General features: G+C 36.5%; 1 protein-coding gene across 1 annotated transcript in view; it reads left to right on the top strand.

Moving 5' to 3' along the window:
* Positions 1–405: 405 nt before the first annotated feature.
* LOC146000456 (leukocyte elastase inhibitor-like) overlaps positions 406–21,081 on the top strand; it is a 32,453-nt gene continuing 11,777 nt past the window's right edge. The window contains exon 1 of the mRNA XM_083138114.1: positions 406–517. The gene's annotated coding sequence lies outside the window, so the exon portion shown is untranslated. The remainder of the gene's footprint in view (positions 518–21,081) is intronic.

Here is a 21,081-nt window from a genome sequence, read left to right as displayed (position 1 = left end):
ATTATTTTCAATTTTAGTACTTCATAATCCTTTCGGGGGGTCCGGACCCCATGGACCCCCTAAATACGTCATTGATTTCTAAGATAAGTGTGTGCCTGTCCTTTTTTTCCCCGTTAACACTGAGATTGTTTCACTTTCGAAAGAAAATCGAGACAGGTGGACCCGCATGGTTAAACAAACACAAGAAAAACTTACCACGTGTTCGATGGACGATAATGCACAGCATCCACTATGACATACAAATTTCCGGGCCCTCCCACTGAGCGTATGGGATTTCAGCGTCATCATACTTTTCGCCACAGCTCATCGGAAGCAATCATTGACGTCACGCTACGCCCAGCCGGGAAAGGAAGGCTACCTTGTTTTCGGAGTGTGAGGTTCTGTTATAAACACGAGTCTAGCGCCACTGACGGCAGTGTTTGGAGTGAAGTGCGAGAGAGGTGTGTGTTTTTCTGCTTCGGATCTCTTCGTGAGCGTGTAGTAGTCGTCACTTGTCTGTTACGTATTATTTTAAAAGGTGAGTGATTCAATAAGTAGCCTAGCTCATGTTTAGTGTAAACAATTAAGAAACGATTTTTCAATCGTGTTTACAAATTATCGTACAATATCAAGACATAGTGCTCACGTCAAACCAAATAATTCAATGCTGTGTTTTACTCTAATAAAATATCTGATTTAAAATATAGCTAATTAATATTTCTATAAACAGCTCATGAGATCCGCCTTCATGTGCAAGAATTAACTGTATGATGAAGCTAGATTTCATGTAATGGTGTGAATATGATCTTCTTGTGAACTTTTTGCATTAACTTTAATATACGTATTTTCCTCTTTTTTTAGCCAATTTTAACAAATACTTAAAACATTGTTAAATATTCCTTTATAATAAGCTGGTATGCTCTCAGTTTGACAATAGTCAAATTCGAAAGTAGTTATCACAACGCGCCACGGAGCCAGGGGTACCGGGTTCGAATCCAGGCCTGAGCATGCGTGTTCTTGGTCAGTCTCACTTCATCAATATCATATCATCACACCTTTGTGTTAAATTGCATTAAAATTTACTATTAATATTGTTATATGGGGATTATCTCTTGTAGAGTCTAGTGGGGGAATCCCCGATACCACACCATAAATGCATACCCTACTTAAGTGCGCAAAATTGGAGGGGTGTCGAAAGACAAAAATCATTTAATTAAATAATAATTTAAGGAGATTACATTATAAAGAGGGAGGCAAGAAAAAAAATCTTTAATCAAATCATGACGAAAGGATGAAAGAAAAATTTATATGGGACACATTAATACAGTACCGAGTTCATTTCTGTCCGAATCTTTCATGATAGTCTTCATTTCCTATTCATCGTATTTATTTTCAAAACTCCATTTTTATGATTTGCTTTAGCCCTTTATCTCTTTGCTTTCCCCTGCACCCCCTATTCTCTTTCTGCTTCTCGTTTTCTGTACTTTACATACATATGTATCATGCTCATTTCATTACTTCAGCATCTTGTTCTTCATGACTTCCTCTTTGTTCAATGTTTATTTATTTTTTACCTTTTCTCTCCAACTTTCTGTTCATATTTGTTTCGATTTTCTCTCGCTTCCTTTTCATTGAACTTCATTTCTTCTTCTTTATGTGTTTCATCCTCATTACTTTATTTTATATCGTATTTTTATAAGTTCCAGTAGAACTCCAGCCGCCTAGGTGGCCGAGCATTTTGACTAATGGTCTCCTCACTGAAGGTTTCTGGTTCGAATCCCGCCCTGAGAGAGTAGGTTTTCTTCGTGCGTGCCCCTTCATCAGGTCAACTAATCATTATTCACCCTCGTTGCAACTTGCGAGTAGCCTGAAAAAGGCAGAAAGTTACGTCAATAATTCTTCTAGATGTTTATTTTTGCCTTATATGGTGTTGCCACCTGTAACTTCGAGAGCATTAGTCAAATTCGATACTCATCAATTTTACTTCTTATTACTATCATGTTGCTTTTTTTACCACCACACGGATAAGTATCATGGCGCGCTTATTACCTTTATGTTGCAGCATAACTGTATGAATTTTAACTGCTTTGATTCGTCTGAAGTTACTGGAGTAAATTTTTAATTCTTGAATTTAAATATATTAAATTTATTGATCATTTAAGGAATTTATTTTACGGACTCTCATGAATATTCCTACAGGCTACATGTTGAATTTTCTAAAGTCCAGGTCAGGACCTGAATCAGTACCCTTCGATTGCGAGTGCAGTGGTTCGGATTCCAATTTAATCTGTAGCATTTACTTAAGAGCACACCCCATAACACTCCCACTAATTTTCCGAACGCCCTACAAAATTTCTCACCTAATTTATGGTCATTTTGGGGCTATATTTACCCTCACACACCTTACAACTCCCGGTGGAAAATTGTTAATAAATCTATGACTGTAAGTCCCATTTAGCCTATTTAAGCATAATAACAGACTTCAAGCAAACTTTTATGTGGTCGGTGAAGGATAGAATCATTCCCGACAAATTTCTATAAAGTTATCCTGGGCTTTCCAGGGATACTTTGTTACAACGTGAATATTACCGTCGGTAACCATTAATTCCAATACTGAATATACGAATTTTTAGATAGATCCGCCTGTTTGGTAGGTGATCATGATTAGAATGTACTCGTAGTCTCATGTTGAAGGTCCATTTGTAAACAGAGTATCCTTCAATGTATCAAAAATCTTTCATGTGTGAAGGTCGTGAAGTCCTACAGTTTTCTAACATATAATTTCATTCTTTCATAATAACTCCAAAATCACACACTAACTACAACGCTTATATTTACGGCAACCTACACAATGCTGAAGCATGGTCTTTCCTGTAATGTTGGGTATCAACTTCCGCAAATTTGAATCGTCACACTGCACACGCACTTCTTCCGTTGCGTATGTTGTTCACTCACAGACAGAGGAAACCTGTGCGTGACATCCTTTTCTAGTTTCCTGTACGTACACTATGAAAGTTCTTCCGCATAAATGCTACTTTCTAGCACCCTTGCAGACCACAGGAAATGAAAATAAGTACACACAGATCGAAATCAGAGTTGGTCAAAGAACAGAGATGAGACACGTGCAACAAGCCATAAAAAAATATCAGCAGTAACATCTTCACCTTCCCCTACTGTTGCTGGACAGTTTACTCTCCCAGTTCGCATGGCTGTTGGGAAAAAGTATGTGTACTTGGGGAATTCCAAACAAAAGTTCCATTGTCCATAGCGAACCTCGGAGCTGCTGTGAAGGTTGAATCAGTTGAATTCTGTCCTTTTTTCTGTTTGGTGCTTCTTAGTTGGTCGCAGAAGGCAACTAACTATACACATTTTTCTTTCGTGTGCTTGTGAGTGCTACAAGCACGCCATCTCTTTGCTGGTTTGCAACTTATCCGCTTGAAAGTTTGTGAAATTATGTCTGGTAAGCCTTTATCTTTTATATCAATTTTGAACCTTACAATGATTATAGAAAGGGATACACAGTTGGAAGTTACGAGATTAATGGAAGTTGGGTTTTGGATTCTGTGTGAATAGCGTGTTGAATTGTTTGTTTTTCTAGTTTGAGATCTAATTAATTGAAGTTTGATTTGAGAATAATAGTTCTAGAGTTACAAGATTAAATCTCTCTATACATTTTACATTTGATATGTGAAAGAGAAAAGCGAAATAAAAACGCTTGTGATTTCCCAAAATGGCTCAGGATGTGAAGATTAATGAGGAAAATTTAATGCAAGCAATCCAGAGTGATATGAATGTGATTGTACCTGAACAGTTAGCGGAAATGGAAGTTAGTGATAAGACTTCTTTCAAAAGAGGTCGATCTAATGAAGAATGCACGGAACCTGAAGTGGAGAAAAACCCAAAAAATCCGAAAGTAAGTGCAAGTACAAAGGTTGGTGTTGCTAAATATAGAAATGAGGCATATGATATGTCTTTATATTATGAGGGACATCAAGGCCCATATATCGTGTTGGTGGACAGTACATTACCTGGATCAAAGAGCTTGAATACGGTAAAATTAGGTTATAATTTGTGTAAGGAGAAGGTTGATGTTGAATTCGTTAAACAAAGTGGTTTGAAGCAGGCAAAATTGACATTTCGCACAGCATATGATGCAAATAAATTTGCTAAAAATGAATTCATCAAGGAAAAATACCATTTAGAAGCCAGAATTCCTAAAGGTCTTTTAGTGAGAGAAGGATTAATATATGGTGTACCTACCGACATCCCAGTAGACGAGATAATCGAAGACATTAGAGCTGAAGTTCCAACAATAGATGTAATAAGGATGAAGAAAACTTTTTTCAATGAAGAGGGGGAAGTAAGGCAAGAACCTACTAAACTGATTAGTGTAACATTTCAATCTCAACAGTTACCAAAAGAAGTGAAGTTGTGGAGACAAATATTTGAAGTGAAGCCAAAAGTAAGATCTGTGATTTTATGCAAGAAATGTTTCCGTTTCTCACACACACAAACACAGTGTAAATCCTCTCCCGTGTGTTATAGATGCGGTCAAGCGGAACATGGAATCTGCAATGCCAGTTCTAAATGTATTAATTGCAAAGGAAACCACTTATCTACCGATAAGTCATGTGTAAGATGGGAGCAAGAGAGAGAAATACAAAGGCTGATTGCTTATAACAACATCTCCTATCAAGATGCAAGGAAACAAGTACTTTTTGGAATTGATCCACGAAATGAACAGCGAACATATGCGACCTCTGCTAAAGACTTTCCTAAATTGCTAGAGATAAGAAAGGAATCAATAAACAAGGAAAGCCCTTGCACATCAGAAAGTCCTACTACGATCAGATTAAATTCTGTTACAGATTGGGAAAATAGAAGAAATGACACATATCTGAGTAACCTCTGTTGGAAGAAAGTGCCACCAGAATCTGACCGGTCTTATGAAAGTTTTAAAAAACAACACGGGGAAAATTTTAGACTGCATTCTGCTTCACAATTGAGGAAAACAATTAAACCTGTTTTGATAAAGGACAAAAATAAACACAAGGATCCACAAATTGCGTCAACATCATCAGCAGTGGCTAATACAAGTGAACCTGTGAGCACAACGTGTTCCTCTAAGGAACAGGATAGAAAATCAGATTCGATTGGACGCCGGACAACAGCGGAGAGTCCTTCTCAGAAAGAATCGCTAGTAAATCTGCTACATCTAATAGCTGAACTTAACACAACAATTTCAGTGAGTGATGATTTATTATATATTAGGAAAATAATCTTAAAATGTAATGAAATTTCTGCACAAATTTTAAAACTAATTCAAGACTTACAAGATTTCGGGGACACCCCTTAATTTAAAACAACAATGTGTTACCAGCAAAGAAAATACTTGCCATTAATAATACAATGGAATTTAAGATCCTTCTCTGCAAGGAAACTTCAATTAATTAAATTAATAGATGAGTGTCACCCGTTAATTATTTGCGTTAGTGAGGTATGGGGTTTAAAATCAGAAAATATTCATATTGCTCACTATCATAGTATATTAAATGATTATAATGTGCGAAATAAGGGTGTGGGAATTTTTGTTCATGAAAGTGTACCATTTCAACAAATTCAGTTTAATTCAACACATGATTTATTTTCCAAATATAATGTAGAAGTGGTCGGTATAAAAATTCAGTTAAACAACTTACTTTATAATATTATTAGCTTGTATATTCCATCTCATTATACTTCGCAACAAATACAGAGCTCTCATCTAAATTCTCTTATATCTGGCTTTCAACATCCCTTTATCATAACAGGAGATTTTAATTGTCATAATACATTGTGGGGTGATCATAGAATTGATACTTTGGGAAAGACAGTTGAAGATTGGATGGATTATAATAACTTGACAGTTATAAATGATGGATCTCCAACACATGTTCCACCAAATGGAAATAATATGTCCTCTATTGATCTAACTTTAATATCTGATAATCAGTGTTTTGATTTTGTGTGGGAAATAGACTTTGATTTACGAACTAGTGATCATTTTCCATGTTTCATCACGCTAACATTATCTCAAAAATTTCCAAAATTAATAAAACAAAAAACAATTCGTAAGTGGAGCGTAAAGAGGGCAGATTGGATGAAATATAATTCAGTTTTAGACTTAAAATTTTCAGCTAAAGAATATCAAAACCAATATACTGTACAATATGAAAAATTTGTGGATATAATAACTCAAGTTATGGATTATGCCTGTCCCCGACTAAAACCGCAATATGATCGAAATTTTCCTAAAATAGATTGGTGGAATGAAGAATGTTTTCAAGCAAAAAGGAAGCGAATACAAGCATTGAAACAATTTGTAAGTGCTCCTTCACCTGCAACTTTGATAAATTTGAAACGAACTACTGCAAAATCTAGAAAAGTATATATAAAGGCTAAGAGATTTTCATGGCAAAAATATTGCGAAGAAATTAACCCTAACACAAAATTAGACGTCATATGGCGCAAGTTCAGATCACTTAGAAAAGCACATGTAAGTCGGACTTTACCTTTGTCCACCGAATGGAAAACCGATTTTATTAATAAAGTCATTCCTACACCCTTTACATCAGCCTGTGAACCTCCTAATATATTCTACACGTTCTCATCTACATCAAAATACTCAAAGGGGTTCACATCCTCTATCACTGTAAATGAAATTCATGAAATTCTTCAAGGGTCTAAAGATTCTGCTCCTGGCATTGATGGAATTACGTATTCTATGGTACGAAATCTTCCACAGAATGCACTAAGCATGTTATGTAAAATTTTCAATCAAATATTCCTATCGGGTAAAATTCCCGTTGCATGGACCTCTCAAATTATTATACCAATTCTAAAATCAGGGAAAAACCCTTCGTTGGGTCAGTCATATCGCCCAATAGCTCTAAGTTCCGTACTGGCAAAAATTTTCGAGAAGCTTTTATTAAAAAGATTAGAGTGGTTTATGGAAGGTCAAAAGGTATTTTCGCCCAGACAAATGGGATTTCGTAAAGGTTATGGAACCCAGGATGCATTAGTAACATTATCTTCTCATATTTATAGCGTTATTAAAAGAAACCAATCAGTACTTTCAGCCTTTATTGATATTCAAAGTGCATATGACAACGTAGATATTACTGTTCTATTGAGACAACTACAATTACTAAAAGTGCCACATTGTATACTCATAATGACATGGAAATTGTTATCTAAAAGACAACTTTATTTTCATTTTGGTTCAGAAATGGTAGGTCCAATATATATTGGACAAGGACTACCACAGGGAAGTCCTCTTAGCCCATTATTATTTAATGTTTATTTATCAGATATTAAAACAATAATAGATTCCCCATTTCAGTTTCTACAATATGCTGATGATGTATGTATATATTTAGACTCAAACAATCACTTAAAAGATTTTTCAATGTTTGAATATAAATTAATAGAATTTAACGAATGGTTAAAGCAGAAAAAATTATCAATATCTTTAGAAAAGTCCAAAATAGTAGTATTTAAGTATAAGGGTCTTCAAAATATTTTCAACATTATTCCTAGGAGATTACAAATTCCAATTGTTTCACAAGTAAAATATCTAGGTGTATACTTTGATGCTTCATTATCATGGCAGTATCAAATAAATATGATGAAAAATAGATCCGATAAAATATTTCATTTATTTAAAGCTATGGCGAATACCAAATGGGGAGCACATCCTACCAGCATGCTTATGTTTTATAAGAATTATTATCGAGCAGTATTAGATTATGGATTAATGGTCTTGTGTAATCTTCCAGTAACAAAACTTTCTCCACTAGAAGTCCAGCAACGAAAAATTCTAAAAAGATGTTTGGGATTAATGAACAGTACTCCTAATGTAGTGGTATATATGGAGTCAGTAGAATGTTCGGTTTCTGTGAGGATAAAGTTAATTGCTATAAAAATGTTATTTAAAATTCAACATTCACCATGGCATCCTTTCAATGATGTTTTATTAAATCTTTTAGAGCTGTATGATTCAGGAATATCCAATGATAAGTCAGCCACGCTTTGGGTACAACTATTTAGTAAATATCATCATGAATGTAGTCAAGTACTCATAGCAAGAACATTGCCAGTGTACTCGTTAGAATTTCCCACACAACCAATTCAAAATATATATTTCCCGAAATATAATCATTCAGCTGAGTTTAGAGAATCTTGGGAAGACTTTTATCATATATATACAGATGGGTCTAAAACTGAAAGTGGAGTAGGAGCAGCTCTTTATGATACTGAAAGAAATATATCAAAAATGTTTAGGTTACCAGTGGAGGCATCCATATTTACAGCAGAAATATATGCGGTATATCAAGCTTTGATTTATATTGGTACAGTTCCTGAACAGAAATTTCTAATACTGGTTGATTCGCAAAGTGTTTTACAAGCAATACAATCTAATTATAAAAATGTATTTAAAATATCACCATATGTCATCAATTGTATTCGTGCAACTAATAGCTTAATTAGCAATGGAAAGGTAGTTCATTATGTGTGGGTAAAATCACACATTAATATTTACGGAAATGAACAAGCAGACAGATATGCAAAACAAGCTGCTCAGATGAATGAAACAATCCAGTTACCATTGCATTACACAGATCTTCTGCCGAGGGTTAAGAAGAAAATTTTTGAAGAATGGAACTTATGGTGTAATAATGCATTAGAAAGCGTTGGTGAAAGTTATCGTCCTTATGTTGATTACACTAGGAAAAAACCTTGGTTTTATAATTGTAAAGGTTCAAGAAATGCAATTGTTTTAATAAATAGACTAAGAAGTGGTCACGCGAGAACATATCATCATTTATTTAAAATACACATTTTAAAATCTCCGAATTGTGACTGTGGTGATTTAAGGGGTGATGCTCATCATATTATTTTGGAATGTCCAATTCACTCAGAGAGAAGAAAGACTTTATACAAAACATTGTCAAAAATTAATGTTCCTTTCCCTATTAATATGACTTCAATGTTGTATGCTCCAGATATTAGAATTGGATATGTTATACTTGCTTTTTTGAGAAAAGCTGATATAAAATTATAATATATTTTTGTTACTGAATGAGTTAATGTAGTTATATAAAATTGTGTTTAAGAGCGTTTATGAACTTTGTGTGTAAAATTTATATTAAAAATGTATCTTATGTACTTATAATGTATGCTGGGCATAAACAGCCACCTGTAAGCTGTAAGTCCAATAAATCTTAGTTGAGTTGAGTTGATTATAGAAAGGTGCATTTGTAAGCAAGCATAACTCTCTTATAGATTTTTCTTTAATGCCGGAGAATAGGAATTATTTACCTCACAAACGCAGTTAAAGGGCTAATTCTGATGTATAAATTCACTGACGAATTGTTTATAAAAATATTTGCGCTCATGTAAAATTTATATTATTTTCGATCAGATTTAACGTGAGAAATAAATATTTTGACTAATGTAATTGAAAATACAGAATTTAAGCTTTATTTTGAATTTTACTGGAAATTACAATCGAAACAACCTGGCATAAAGAAGTAAAACATGAAATACGTTGAGCGTTTTTAAAGCTCAACAATATAAGTTACTGTATTTTCTTTAGTTCTTCTTAGGTTTTATGCTAGAATTATGATAGTAAAGAAAATGATCCGATGAACGTTTCACGTACATAGTTCAAACCTTACTAACAAAAATACAAAATATTTCCTTGTAATTTACTAGTGTGATAATTTCAATTTAAAGCTTATTGAATGTAGCTATTGACAAGTAATATATTTTTCGTTCTTGTTCTCAGAATTTTCATATTTCATGCACAATTATAGATTTCATAACAACTACTATGTATTATATGAAGATGGCCACAACCAAGTTATAGTTTTATCTTGCATGAAATTGACATTAAAAGTTATAATGTTAAACAGTGTGAACTTTTGACCAATATCAGGGTCGAATTTTCGGTCACGTTTTCTTGTTAAGTGCAAACAGCAGTCTTGTTCTATTATTATATTGTCACTATTTATATTTATAAAGCCTGCTGATCTATCTACTGTTGTGCTTGTGCGCTTATTGATTCTTATCATTATTCAATGAGATATTTGTACACTTCCAATATATACAGGCATATCCACAGCAGTAAATTAATTTCCATGTTGGAATTCTGTACTTCCGGTTGCAGTCTGTTGTGTTGGTAAATTTTCCAGTGACGAATTATACCATGGCAAATTACCCACTTCCTCAATTTTTGGTGGCAAATTGTCGTTACGGCCATGGCGCTGGGGAAAAAGGATTCGGATGTAAGTTATCATGAATGCTGGTTTATGTCGCTTCGTTCTCTTCATCGATAACGGCCCCGTGGTTATATTAGCTTAGGGCCCCTTCACACGAGGCCACATCGAGAGAAACACTGACTCAAATGCAGGTCTGATTCACTGAAGGTGCCAAGAGAATAAACAAATAAATAAACAAATGCATCAAATAGAGATTTGTTGCATCAATTGACACAGGTAAGCGTGTAATTATAGTTATTCTGAAATGGTTCTGTCCGATCTTATTTATTATTATTATTATTTTTTAAAATCTTAATAGGGTTACAATTAAGCAGTACCATATTTCATTTAGTACATTATTAATACAACTAATGGCTTGATGCCACCAAATGTTTGGTCGGGACGGAATTGGGTAAGGAAAATTTTATAATTCCGACGTTTTGGACTGAAAAAAATCACCAAGTCGTGAAATTTCCCAAATTTTCTGACACGGTGAAAATCTTGACTTCTACACCCTATCCTCCCACCAGGTGATTAATTATGCACTTCTGGATAAAAACTGCTAATTTCAAGAAATTTCATACATTTATGACGCAGGAACTACCAATAATTAAGCTCTTTCAAACACGATTTTTTGGAATTTCTCGACTGTTGGGGATCCCGAAAAGTCTGTTTGATATATCGTGAAAAAGTACAGAAAGACAAAGCCCTATTCGCCTACGATTTATAGATGTTTATAGAAAGGAAGCCAGGCGAATCCAATGTCTATTTAAATAGTAGACTCAAGTCTGAATTTGTCAACAACGCCAAAGTATTGAATTTCAATTTTACTATTTGTAAAATAATAATAATAACTAGAGCACGGAAGTTCAGGCATTTATTTTCGTTAAAATAGGCAGGCAAAAAGGCATTTATAATGTGGTAAATAGGCACTAAAAATGAAAAAAAAAGGCAAAATAAACCGAAAAAAGGCACATTTATAAGTCGCTTACTTTTATCTATAATTTCTGGCAAAATGTTATAATCTAAATTGGGAAGAGCATTTCAATTTTCTCCGTCTTGATTGCACATAACTACAAGGTGCTTTTTAAGTTCTAAACATTCATTGATAGTCGTCTGTCAGAGAGAATGTTTTTCATAATAGAAAATGATCTTTCTACTTCGACAGAAGTTGTTGGAGCATACATATAACAAGCTAATGTAGCTGGACTCATTTTGGTAACAGCATTTTCACCTTTTAGAATATCACAAATTGTTTTCAATTGTTTCAAGTCCTCATTTGCACCCACTACCCGTTAGCACTTTTCCGCAACAGCTCACCCCTTTTCTCCTGGCACTTCCATCATCTGCTGCATAGATTCCTCGAAGATTTTCATGGATGCTATAATTGTAATTGTCTCTGGCAATGCACCATAATGTGCAAAAGTAAACTTGAATAGCACAGGAGTTTTTTCACTTCACGAATTGAAGCCGCTTCATTTTCTGGAAGAGCATCGATCACCTCACTGATTTTTTGAAGGTTGTTAGCATAATATATAGGTGCTGATATCCAGGTTCCCTATCTCGTCAAGACTGGTTGCTGAGGTAAACTAAGCTCAATCGCAACTTCCTGAAATTTTCGGGTTCGAGAGGGAGATGTCAGAAATATTTTCTTTGTGTTCGAAATCAACCTGTCCACTTCAGCAGTCAATCATGCACAAGAAATGTTAAGGCAATATCCTGACTCAGCATGAAATACTTTTTTCTCACACTTTTCTCCTTCAGCAATGTTGAAACATGCGTGAGTTCAATATTACTTAAATAAGGCGAAAATTATTCACATAATAAACGGAAGAAAAATAAATGCCAACAACGTTTCTTGGTAGAAAAACAATTTATATACACATTTTTTTTTTAAAAAAAATGTCAAATTTCATTGAAAAAGGCAAAGAAAGGCATTATAATTAAAAATAGGCAGTGGGGTCCCAAATAGGCAAAATAGGCAAAATGAAAAGGCTTCCAAAACATTCGAAACAACATAAGAAACGTATATCCGGAAAAATTTTATCAATATATGCAGTAGATAAAAAGAGGCATTTTGCCAAACTTCCGGGCTCTAATAATAACAATAAACGGTAAAATATAAGTTACTATGACTAGAGTGCAAGATGTAAAACATTACTCTGCGCCCCCCCCCCCCCAACCTTCCTGAGAAGGTATTTGGAATGCACACAAAGTTCGTTATTAACCGATTATGGTTTATGCACTTTAAAGTGTTAGTGGAGTCAGTGGCGTGCCCAGGATTTTCGATGGGGTGTTACGCATATTTTTTTTAGTAGTTAATTCTCATTTTTCCATCTTTACCTGCCTTTGACAGTGACGTTCTTTGATTAGGAATACTGGCCCAAAGGTTATGACCCCCACCCCCCTTGGCACACCACTGGAGTCAGCATATTTGTGTCAACAGACAAATTTTGGGTTTTGTGTGTAGAAAGGGTGGTTGATTGTAATGATTTATATCAGCTGCTATACCCTGTCCCAGCTAACTGTGGAGCAAGGCCGCATAGCGTCAGAGAAGCGAGGGAAATCTATTGGCCAGAGCGAAGCAGGACACGCTGCTGGGAAGGAAGTCGCTTTCCCCCACTCCACGCAATTCCGTTCCTCTCACGTGTTCAATGGTGGAGCCGTCTCCCGTCAGCGTATTTACTATAACCCTATAGTGCTGCAGAACCTCCAGCGATATGTGGCTTCTGATTGGTTCTCATTCCGGATGTTAATCCAGTGTTCCCTCAAGGTAACGCTAGATGGCAGGATTGAAATTGACAATGTTGATTTAAGAGATCCATCCCAACAAGATAAGAAAGCCCTTCAAACTGAGATTAATTTTGAGCACATTTTTTTAAAATTAAGGTTTTGAAAGACAGAAAATCAGAACTCTTCTAGAAGTTAATGGTTTTCTTGTTTAAAGTCACATCACATTCTCCTTTAATGCAGTAATCACTTCGTATAAGCTACAAGCTCTTTCACAGATATCAACATTATTATTGACGATGGCTTCATATTGATTTTTATCACCTGAAAACGATTCAAAAACATTTTTTTTTTCATACAAATATATATTTCTTAATATAATTTCGACAATTTGATTACAAATTTTATTTCTAAATAATCACGAGTTTGATCTTTCCATACTTATCCTGTAAACAGACAAACAAGGAACATAAACTCTTCCGGTGCACACAGTCAATAAGACAGCGTTATGTACCTCTGGTTCTGCAGCAATCTACGGTTTGTAAATACGACTCCCGTCACTACTTGCGCAGAGACTTGATTTCGTTTGCCTGCTCTACAGTTAGCTGGGACAGAGTATAATCGCGTAGATTGGACTGTAAGAATATGTAGTTGAATTAGTAATCTAGAAATCCACGAGATTATTCATCAGAGTCTGGGTTCAACTCCCGATCAAGGCATGAGTGTTTCGTGACACACACCTGGACCCCAACGTTTTAGTTATGGCAGTGCAAAATAAACGACCTTCAGGCTCTTTTCACAATGCTCTTTGGCGTTATCCGTCAATAACGTTTCGCTTTATTTCAAAGCTGTGATCATCGGCTACGTCAATCGCACGTACCTTGAAGTGATTGTACTCCAAAACCAGTTTTCAGTTACGTCAAAACTTGACAAATGACGTCACGACCGTCAGCGCCTCAATTTGTAAACATAAAAAAAGAAGCAAATAATGCATTCCTTCTTAGTTTGCCTTTTGACGTCTCTTGGGATGAGAGAACAGAAGACGTCCGTGAGAACAGAAGACGTCGTGCTCCAGTGAACTTGCCGCCGCTGCGAGGTGGGTGACCTTGACATGCATAGACTTCTGCGCCTCTTACCATTCGTCTCAGGTGCCCTGTGGCTAAATAAACGTCCTTGGATGCAATGTGGCAACTATGGAAACTTGTTCTAAGCGATGCCGAACTTTTAAGCTCCGCCAGTTCCACGTGACGTACCAGAAATAACCAGTAAACAATAAAAAGTTATTGCAATTGTTTCACATTGTTTCAGTACTATGGAAACATGAGGCGTCGGCTCGAATTCCCATTATGATTACTAGAATGCTTGAAGAATAAAAATATCGCTAAGGATAATAATAATAATAAATTTGGAATAAAATTGGTTTATTTCTAACAACAGTAACTGTTTACAACAGTTATTATTGTAAAATAATAATATAATAGTGGTAATAATAATCTACTAATCAGGTTTTAATAATGATCAAAGCGCCCCTCCTACAAATTTCTGGCTACGCCCAAGCTGTCTGACTGCTCTAATAGTTATTAATTCTCTCTTTTTCTCTCGCTTAACTTCTTTAACTTTTCCTTTTCCACTCTTTTCCCTTATTTTTTGTCTTTCTTTCCTTTAATTTTTCTATCTCTTCCTCTCTACACTTTCTTAATCTCTCTCTCTCGCTCTATGGTTTTGTCTATCTTCTCTTTAACTTTTTCTCGTAATTTCACCTTTTACTCTTTTTATCTCGTACTCATTTATTTATTTCTTTTCCTTCCTTTTCTATTTTTTCTATTTTAATTTTTCTCTCTTTTTTTTTCATTCCTTCCCTCTATTGTCCCTTTCATGTCTTATTTTTCTTTCCTTTTCTGCTTGAAAATGTCTCTTTAGGCTGTTTGGGTGTGCTGACTATTTTAAGGGGGGCTAGATTCCACCCTCGCTTTTTTGTTGGCGACGCCTCTGGGCGAAAATAGTCCGAGATACTGGCACACTCACGAAGTTTAATTTCAATCAATGCAATTGTTGTTAATTACATAATTATGTTGGTCGCTGTTAAAATGCACACACAACGAAAAAAAACTGTTTGTTTGATTTAACAAAACACTTTTTTCTTAAAGATCTTTAGCATTCTTAAAGAAAGAAAGGAAGCCCTTACTAAATTTGATAATTTTGACCCATTTTTCTGGCATCTCTAAATAAATGCCCAAAATAATTTACCCAAATAATTTGGTTTAAGTGGCCAATCATTTTTCGCCTATTTTAACAAATATTTGGTTACCAGAAACTAATTTTTGGGTAATGCAAATAAATTATATTCTCTGTTCAGAATATCCACAAATACATTACCTTGCATATGTGCAGATGGCGATAACAATAGACGAAAAACTACAGCATAGACAGTGGCGTACCACAACAGCCCCCACCCCTTTGGCCTATTATTCCTAAGAAAAAGAACGTCAATAGCAGGAAAAGAGAGCAAAATGTGACTACTAAGAAAAGTACACGTAACCCTCAACCCCCTTTCGAAAATTCTTTGTACGCCACTTAGCCTAGGTATGTACTGCCGGGAATGACATACACTGGACGTGCAGATTGAATTGAGGCAACATTTGACAATTAAACGTAATGATTTCCGCCCGTGTGTATTAGGAAAAGAGGACATTGTTGAAACAACGAAAAGGAAGACAGATATTGCGTTTTTCAAAAAAGAAATTTTTACAAGGATATGAACATTTTTCCTGATATGAAGGAAATGTGAAAGTTAACAGATGCCGCTAGCCAATTAAACGCATAAACGAAATCGTGGCTGGTAAATGACGCATGTAGGAAATCAATTTAGTAGTGCTTATGCTAGCTACGTGATATCTAATGAACTACGTAAATCGTGAGATAAAAAAAAACCGAGTTGTTGATTCTGATGCCTCTCATTTGAATGTATTTTTTTGTAATCATTTTCCAGAAGCATGCCAATGTTCGGGCCGACCCTGGCGGAGTGGTTAGCATAGCGCGCGCTACGAAGCCAGAGGTCCTGGGTTCGAATCCCGGCCTGGGCATGGGTGAGTTCTTCCATCATACATCTTCGTCTTCGTGATTAGCCAAAAGTGGCAGAACACCAAATCAAACCAAACCAAAGCCAGCGTTCGGAAGTAACGAGTTCATTTGCAGCTCAGTTACAAGTAACAGTTAACTTTCTCGAGTTGCGGTAACTTAACTGTAGTTTCTTTTTTAAATGAATGACCAGGACCCACTTTAAACTGTAGGTCCAGTCCCGATTAGCCTTTCTGTGCATAAAATAGACTTAATCAATCAATATTTTTTATTATTATTATTTTTGTCACTTAGTGTCACATTTCTTCCACTTTTGACTAATCGGGACGATGAGAATGAATGTATGATGAAGGGATGCTCACAAAGAACACTCATGCACAGACCGGGAATCGAACCCGGGACCCATGACGTCCTACCGCGGTGTGTCAAGCACTTCACCACGGAGGTCGGCCCGATCATCATCAATCAAATGAATAACTATAACTTAGTTACTTCGTGAGCAAATTAACTGTAACTATTACTTTTTAAAAAGTATCTCTTCAAACCCTGATGATACAAATGTAGGCCTAATAGTCAATCTAAAGTCATTTTTCTGTTTTCTTCGTGTATTTCTACAAGTCTTGTGCGATAAATTTGGCAGTAAGAAAGCAGAAAATAAAGCAAAAGTAAGATATCAACTCCGTAGCACCACTACGTATTTAAACGAAACACCAATATAAGTAAATTAAGGTTTAATCTCACACACAGTTATCCAGTACATGACATTTCTCTTGCTGGTCACAGAATAAGAATCCCGCAAAAAAAAATACACAGAATATTCACTTCAAAAACATTCACAGAATACTCATATCAAGCAAATACACAGATTACTGCTTTACTATTTCTAACACTAGTCGTGAATTCTTAAGTTCGAATCTAATAACTAAACAGTTACTTCCAGTTTTCCATTCGACAGGGTAACAATTGAAATGCCCATCCACTATTCGGACATGCTACAATACAGGTTATCAGGAAGAATCTCACAACGGTTTGTAACAAAATCGCATTACAAAACACCGGGAAATAACAAGGATGTGTATATTCGGACATTGATACCGAGTTTTGATTTATGGCGAATGGTCGCTGCCCTAATGGGTTGTTAGAAGGTAGCCGGCCTGACAGGCTGCATTCGTAACCTGCAATTTGTGGGCAGAAAGGGGTAATTTAGCCGACATGATTGTTATATTGCTTGCATGTTTTCAACATTTACATCCTTTGATGAACAATCTGCCGATTCCATTACAATCGTCTAATGTTCTGCATCCACTTCTTTGATATCTCTCTCATGTCATCATGCATGGATCAGATGATATCTCTGTTGTTAAGAGTTCCGACTGAACCTCCACCCTTTTGCAACTCAACCTGAAGTGGATGCACGCAAAACAATGGTTGTTCAAGCCTGTTTTGATGTCACAGTTCATTGTCCAATAGATTGGGTTCGTCAGTGAACTCAACCTAGATAAGAACCAAAACGGTTGCCGTTTGTGAAGCTTGCTTCCTTTGTTTCTTTGTCAAAAACTACAGCAACGTTTTACGTATCTGCTTTTGTAGCGTACGGTTTCCCTTTTCATCAGTGGCGGCGATTGGGTTCCAAAACTATGGGGGCAAGATGCCAAAACTGAGGGGGGCAAGGACAGTTACTTTCCTTTGGTAGATAAGGTTTAGCATAATCAAGGAAAACAAAAGTGGCCTAAAGTAAGGGGCAGCTGCCCTCCCCCAACCCCACTCCTAATCGTTGCCACTGCTCGTTGATTGATTTGGTTGATTTTACTTCTCATTTCTGCCACTATTAGCTAATCGCGAAGATGAGGATGAGTGATGATATAATGAAATTGTTGGACACTCACAATGAACACCCATGCCCAGACCGGGATTTGAACCCGGGAACCCTGGCGTCGTACCAGCGCGCTGTGCTAACGACTCCACCACGGAGCTCGGCGTTTTCCCCTTCATGATGATACAAACACTTGGCCCTGACTGAAGGTGACGATGATGTGCGTGGAAGAGAGCTTGACATTTGAGTGTCTTAAAAAAAAAAGCCCATTCCTTACATCCCAGTAGTTGGATCAAGCGTTTTCAAGTCTCTCTTATTTACAGTGAAAATACTGTAGAATGAAATTACGGTGCCATCACCGTAAAGTTGCGGTATATTTTTACGGAGTCACATTGGCACAAACAGTGGTCCGTGTATTGAGTCTCGTAGAATACTCGGTGGAGGCACTGGTTCGTATCCCTCTTTCCACTGTAGGTTCACTCCCCATTAGCTTACCTTTGTATAAAGTGGACTTAAACAAAAAAATACTCAATTCAAGACTCAACTCGAGTGTCGTTGCTGAAATTATCCTAGATCGCTTCCTGCTACTCTTTGTTGCCGGTCCCCATAGCGGAGTGGTTAGCACATCGACGCCAGGGGTCCCGGGTTCGAATCCCAGCCTGGTCATGGATGTTTGTGAGTGTCCATTCATCAATTTCATCATATCATCACTCATCCCCATCTTCGCAAATTAGCCAAAAAGTGGCACAAGAAGCGAAGTAAAATAAAGCAAATCAATTCATTTCAAGTAGCTCCCCAATTGATTCAACACCAAGAGGATCGAACCAGGGACATCCTTCTCCTAACGTCCCTACACCGCTGAGGAAGCTCCTACGCAATATCTGACTCGAAACGCTTGGGATTTGCAGTCAAAACATGTTTTCCACCACCGTACATTTGCCGTCATACGCATGCAGTACAATACAACAAGGTAGCTAAAGCCCGTTGAAGGTCAGAGTCGCAAGATAAGACGTTCCGGTGGGATGGTTTCTTTTTCTTTCTTGCGCTTGCATGCGGTCACCTTCGACATTCATTTCTTCCTGGGAAGGTTTTCTGACTATTCCGCATCTCAAGTGAAATACGGTAATTGCTCTTGGATAAAATATATACAATTACGTGATAAGTCAAAATGCCTTTGCAACTTCAGTACAGGCCAGTTTTGTGTGGTATCCGAATATTTGAAATGTACCTAATGACGAATCGAACCTTGGACCCACTAATTACACGGATTAAAAGACTGGCGTTTCAAAATACCTCCATGGTATTATTTGTTTACGTCGCTTTTCTACTTATTTAGAATAATCGGAACTATGAAGATTGTAAAATCGAATAGAAGGGAACGTTTATTCCGCAGCCGGGACTCGAACGCAGTTCCTTCTGAAAAGAGGTGCGCTCTGTCATCGAGACGAATAGCTCCGTGATCTCGTGGCTACCACCCTGTGAAGAACGAGGGAGGTCCTGGGTTTAAATCTAATTTGAAATTAGGAATGTTATGTTTGTTTTATACCCTTCAGCGTACCTGACATGGCAATTTTAAAAAATAAACTTTTACGCGAATGGAATAAAGGATATTAAATCTAGGCCTTTTCAGGCTCCGTATCATGAGGTCGAGGAAATGTAAATGAGGGTTCCTATTGTGAGGGTCAATAGGAATATTATATTTGGGGCAATTGTGAGCATTAGAAAGATTGATTGATTTGCTTATTTTACTTTACCTTTTGAACCACTTTTGGCTAATTTTGCAAAGATGGGGATGAGTGATGATATGATGAAATTCATGAATGGACACTCACAAACATCCATACCCAGGCCAGGATTTGAACCCGGACCCCAGGCGTAGTAGCGCGATATGAGCCCGCTAGCTTGATTAGCTTATCTTTCAATTTGTATTTTGGTATGTGGTGCAGTATGGGTTTGATACCATTCATGTTACTTCGGTTCGACTTAGTCCTTTAAAATGGATTATAATATGAATAGTGAATAATGAATGGGTAAAGCGTGTATGTTCCTTGTTTCTCCTAACAGGCTGTAATTGCCAGTACTAGTATCATATCTAGGAGCGGTCAAATGTCCCTTGACCCCACGTTCCCTAAGGAAGTTGATATGTAAAAAGCTGGTAAAATATAGAACTGATTATACAGCTCGCAACACTGCGGGAGATAGGCCAAGCATGTTGCTAGAATTCCTGGATGCCTAGAAGGAGCTTCAAAACAAGCGGATTGGCTGTTGTAGTCACGTGACTCTGCACTGTATATTACTTTATCAAGAAGAGAAAAATCTTCTGTTGGTGTTGTCGAATTTCCAACCCTAAACGAGCAAGAGGGGCGTGGACGAGGCAATGAGCTGCTTGCCTTGCAATCTTGCGTTGCCAAAATGTATGGCGTTCTTCAGCACATTGTCGTCGCCTTTATTCAGTGACAAGTGTTTGTGTAAACAAGAAAAGGAAAACCGTACACAGATAAAATAGGGACGCAATATTAAACGTTGTTGAAGTTTTTGATAACGAATTAATGGGGAGGAGTTATAAATTCGGCGACACTCGGGCACAGGCGCAGGAGAGAAAGAGAGAAGAAAACAAATGACTGTCAATTTTAGTTCGTGACCGCTGTCTTTCCCTTCTTGGTACGACTGTACCGCTCATAAAGGTTATTGCAGATTCTTTCTGTCGCGGTTAACCTAATGTTATAATTAAGCGACGTTAAATAAAACAATGAAGCAGCAAAATCGAAGAAGAATGAGATGTTGATACAAGCATTTAGGATCGTGTTTATTGTTTGTAGTTTTTTTCTTGTTTTTTCTATGTTAATCCTAAGAATGAACTAATGACGTTGACGTTTTCAACCACTCAACAATGTTTACATAGACAACTTGAATATACATAATTAAATTTATAAGATACGCAATTCGTAAAACTTGTTGGGAAAGGGGTATATTTTTAAATGAACATAAAGAATACAAAAAAAAAGTTACATTCATGAATGAAGGTAATCTTTCCAACGCATGATTGTATGTGGCGAGCTCTATACTAGGAAGGACAGTTATAACTCCTTAGGATCATATCACCCTTCCCTTTTACACAATTTCTGAGAACGCCACTGGACAATACGGGTTGTTTTATAGAAGTAATAAATAGATATTACG

Source organism: Lepisma saccharinum, chromosome 16, assembly GCF_977018435.1.
Source record: "Lepisma saccharinum chromosome 16, izLepSacc3.1, whole genome shotgun sequence".
Classification (NCBI taxonomy): domain Eukaryota; kingdom Metazoa; phylum Arthropoda; class Insecta; order Zygentoma; family Lepismatidae; genus Lepisma; species Lepisma saccharinum.
This window is presented reverse-complemented; position numbering and strand designations above follow the sequence as displayed.